This window comes from Lactuca virosa, chromosome 3, assembly GCF_052849685.1.
Source record: "Lactuca virosa cultivar CGN04683 chromosome 3, Lactuca_virosa_CGN04683_v6, whole genome shotgun sequence".
Lineage (NCBI taxonomy): Eukaryota > Viridiplantae > Streptophyta > Magnoliopsida > Asterales > Asteraceae > Lactuca > Lactuca virosa.
In genome coordinates, this window is record NC_136428.1 from 130660345 (window position 1) to 130665387 (window position 5043).

The 5043-nt window shown below is 36.6% G+C and overlaps 1 long non-coding RNA gene across 1 annotated transcript; it reads left to right on the forward strand.

Annotated features, from left to right (window-relative positions):
• The first annotated feature begins 1214 nt into the window (after positions 1 to 1214).
• On the forward strand, positions 1215 to 2288 carry LOC145166559 (uncharacterized). Its single transcript, XR_013740598.1, has 2 exons — positions 1215 to 1726; positions 1883 to 2288. It is a non-coding gene; the product is annotated as an uncharacterized LOC145166559 (long non-coding RNA).
• The last annotated feature ends 2755 nt before the right edge of the window (positions 2289 to 5043 follow it).

The window sequence follows — 5043 nt, forward strand, 5'->3', positions numbered from 1 at the left end:
AATCCATACTTAAAATAGTTTTGAAAGCAACCAAGACCATGGTTTGTAGTGAGTGAGAGAGAGAGAGTGTGTGTGACAGAGATTATAGTTAATGTTTATAGTGAGTCCTATAACCGAGCTATGTGACTGAATGTACCCCCTACAACGCTTCATTGGACGTTGTAGTAACAACTGTAGACACTTATCATCCACTTCGATTAATCGGTCGAGGTTGTAGCTAGCAACCGCATGTGGGGATGTCAACCCCGTATAGATCTATACATATGTATCTCGCTCTGAAGATTAACGACCCTTAACTAAAAAGCATGTGAATAGCTCTCAGCCTAACTTAATTGTGGTTAAGTCACTAGGCATAATGAATTTCATTGTATAAAGTTTATAAACGTCGAGTATGCTTGGTATGCATGTAAAAGTGTAATGTACTCGCTTTTATAATGATGTATATTTTCAAAGTAATAAACATATGTACAAGTATAAACTTTATGTATTTAAATATATAAATATACATAAATAGTAATAGCTTGAATCCTTGAAATACTACAAAGTTTTATGACGTGTTTGTTATAATATACAATGTCACATAAAAATCATATCTTTTTGTATCATGTAACATTTGTTGTGTGGACTAGTTGTTTCACGATAAAATAACCATAATACGTATACGAAAAGTTTATAATACAATATGTTACATCGTTAAACAACATTTTTAATAAACTAGACCGGTTGTATTTTCGCATAAAATGATAATTTCTTTGTCCCCCCCCCCCCCCCCCCCCCGCAGGAAATAATTAGAAATAATAAAAAAGGGTTGTAACCACTCACCCTTGACACGTGAGTTCGAGTTGTTCGAAGTCTGTTTACTTTTAGGAAGCTTGACGTGAGAAACCACAACGTCATATTTATTGAACTTTGAAATATTTCCGGGACCGTTTCGTAACGAATTTAAACCATTGGGGGTTGTTGGGTAATTTAACTAACCAAAATAGGATTGATTTGGTTTAAATAAATAAAAGGGAGGGACTGAAATGACTTAAAATGAATTAATGTTTGAGGATTAGACTGATTTTGTTAAGAAATTTCCATGGGAGGGGCTATCTTGTTTAAAATACACCAAAGTTTTGGGGAAAGGACTCGTTTTGAATAAAAAGGCATTAATATGTTTATTTTGAAAAATCAAAATGATTTAGGGCTTTTATATAAAGGAATCTCGTTGAGGGGCTGATTAGGTTTAAGTGGTCCAAACTTAATGAAATTAGGGCTTTTATGCCCGTTTCCTTTTGTTGATAGGGCAAAGAAAAGGGGATATACGAACGGATGAACCCCATGAACGAACACAGCGAGAGGGAAAACTCGAAGGCTTGAGGCGGCACCATGTTTCATCGATCGGTTCGCGAGAAGGATCGCCGTCTCCGGGGTTCGACGAGGCCGAAGGGGAGAAGGGAAGAGCACCGAAGTATGCTCTATTCTCGTCCGATAGCGAGGGGCGAAACGGATGAGTGTTTTAATGGTTTTGGATCGAGGGTGCGGTGTGGCTAAAGGGTTACGAAGGGAAGGGGGCTAGACGAGGTTTCATTGGTCTCGGTGGGTGCAACGATGGAGTGGAATGCGAGGCCAGAAAAGGGGTCTGGTAGAAGCATGTCAAGCAGCGCCTCCGGCTTCTGGTGAGGTCTCCGGCGGCAGTCCTCGACAGCAGGAAAAAGGAGCGTGCGATGGATGTTTTGCTCCGGTAAGAGTAGGGGACTGGATCGGAGCAGCCCCATGTTGCTTCCGGTTCTTTTTTTTTTTTCTCTCGCTCTCTCTCTCTCTCTCTCTCTCTCTCTCTCTCTCTCTTTTGACAGAAATCGATGGGGAAAAAATGGATGTTTGGGTTTGTTTTTTACAGGAGAAAGAATGAGGGTGGAGCATCATCGAATGGGTGGTGGAGGTGGTGATTCTGTAGGGCAAAGGAAAGGAGGTAGTCGACCTTTGGAGGAAAAACACACACACACTTCGGTGTGTTCAAGGTATCAACGAAGAAGGTGAAGGAAAGATGGGGCTTGGTGTTTCACAGCTTCAATTGAGATGGGGAGGTATGAGTTTTAAACTTGTAAGACATATACTCAAGAAATCATAGGTATTCTTATGATTTTGGGAAGATTTTGGTTGAATTTGAGTTTGATATACTTTGATTTTAGCTAGCAAGCAAGGTTTTAGCTTTCTATCAAGTGTTTATACAACAATTGAGTGTATGGATGTATTTGAGTGTATGGATGTATGGATTGTGTGTATATTGATAGTTTCTTAGATAATCTTATTTTTACAGCAAAATCAAATATAAAAATATTGCATTAGTTATAGATACAAGTGTAAGTATTTGAGTAATAAGATGCATTTTATACATGTATTGTGTATTGCGTTAAATTATTTGTGTATTTTAAACCATAATAGATGGTTGAATATTTGAGTCAAAATGTATAAATTATGGTATCAAAATGGTAGACATCTCACTTGTCACATTTAAAATGTTACAAATCAGTTTTTCTCTGTGTATTATCGATCCCGATTTTAAATATTCTTCTGAAAATAGTGAATAATTGAGTTTAGTTCAAGAATTTCAAAAATACAAATGGATTAATTTTTCGAGTTATAGAATTTCGTGAAATCGCGTTAAACGAATTACGTTTTATTAATCCAAAAACGTCTGATTTTTTTTTTTACTTTTATAAATATTTTTGCTAAAAATATTTTAAGTATGAAATTAAATATTAGACTATACCTTGAGTCCAAAAATGCTTTCGAAATTTCCATCTGAGATGTGCAAGTCTCTCAACGGGTAGAAAACGATATTATACTGGTTTTGGATTCTTAAAACGGGCGTATCTTTTATATACAGACTTCGTTTTGGACGTTCTTTATATTTCGGAATCAGGGAAACACGTACTACGAGATTAGAGTGTTTGTATTGTTCAAAACTGCTTAATACAAAATTTTAGTTTTTCAGACGCATTCCTATGGTTGCAGTTTGAGCTGTTTGATTCGTTTGTCAATTTACACATTTGGAAGTAAGATACCATTTGGTATTTTATAATAGTTGAAATGAACTCATTTATTTCACATAAGATGCACTAAAACTCAATGAATCAAATTACAAAGAGATTTACTGTGAACTTGACCGTTCACAGTCTTTGACCTAAATTTCGAAATGTCACATTCTATACTTGGTCGTTTAAACGGATCAACATATAGTGAGTTTAAATCCACATTCGTATACTTATGTTGTTGTTCACCATCTTCTTTCTTTTTATAAAAGTTATGCAGATATATTCTTGATTCTTGATTCTAAAATTGAATTATGAAATTAAATGTTACAAAAGTATCAAACTAATAACTATTATCAATCTTTTGTTATCAAATAGAGAAATCATAAAATCAAGACAATAACAACTTAATAATGTTCTCAAATTTCAATCGGTGATGCGACTTGCGAGAACGACACATCAAGGTATGTGTGTATGCGATGTTCCGTTTCTATTTCCCTTTTTCTTCTTTTTTTTTTCTTCAATATTAAATGGATCATTGGATTGGGCTATTGATTAATAAAAGTGGAATAAGATGTTGGATTGTTAGAATATAAAAGATACGAGCTGCTGACAAATTTTTTTGCCAAAAATAATTAGGTATGTATTTTGAAAAAAATAAGGTAGTTCCTTACTTTTTGTATATATGCTTTTTCTATTAAAAAAAGTACGTCCTAGGACCCACCTAGTGCATTACTACCAACGCCCCTGTTTGTACGGTCGATTTAGGTTGCATCTTACGTTGATTATAAACTTTATTTTCCTGTCTTGAATCCATAAAAATAAGCCATGCATCAAAAATTTATCTACGATTCGACAAGTTATCCAAAGGTTATAGTGTTTGTAACATCTCAAAAATCACAACAACTTAAACTTTTCAAAACAATATGTTTACTAATAAAAGTTTTTGCATAACCATTGTTTCCAAAAACATTAATCAAAATCAGAGTCTCCCAAGATCAACAACATAAAACCAAGGATGTGTACGGTTATGCCTTCACCTTGCCACGGTCCTCAGAAGTACCTGAAACAAAACTAAAACTGTAAGCCAACGCTTAGTGAGTTCCCCCAAAGTACCACCACATAAAAATAACAGACAACAACATGCATACAGAGTCTTCAGCATGAGTGGACCGCCTCACCGGGCCTACAGTCTATTTGGACCGCTCTCTGGGCCTCCGGCTTGACTGGTCCACCTTGCAGGCCTTCAGTCTATTCGGACCGCCCTGGGTATCTTGGCCTTCAGTCTATCCACTGGTCCGCCTCAACCCAACAACCATAACATATCAATGCATAATATTATCAATCAACAACAGATATAACATGTAGTCCTACAGATCTACAAGTCTAATCACATAACCAGTACCACATAACCCCAGATGCAACATACAACAAATCAGGATATCTAATCCAATGGTCCGACCTTGGTGCCTTCGACCCATAAGTATAGTGAGGAAACACACCTCGCAGTTTGACGAAAAGTTAAACGATACACTACTCCAAATACTGGCTCTACAGGTCACCTATTCAACAGTTAGAGACCAAGGCTCAACTATATCTCAAAACATGAAAAATACCCTTAAGTTAAACTTGGTCAACCCGGGTCAAAGTCAAAGTCAATGGGGTAAGGAGTCAAATTGGTCCACTCAGCCGAGTACGTGGGGCATACTCAGCTCCTACGCTGGGCGTACTCGATCCTTGACCGAAGTCGGGAAATTGACCACGTACGCGTGACGTACGCTAAGGTACGTACGACGTACTCTCAGAAATCAATTTCCTCAATAAGAGCTTAATGCATTAAGCTCTCACATGCAACTTTCATATCCAAGGCCAAAATACCACTAAGAGTCATAAAGGTTCCAACATTATGACTTTGCATATCCATTAAGTGCTTAATACACAAAATCTCAACATCGTAATGCCTTAAGACCTTCTATAGCATGCATGGAGCAAAACTAAGCATCAAAACCACATTTTTATAACTCAA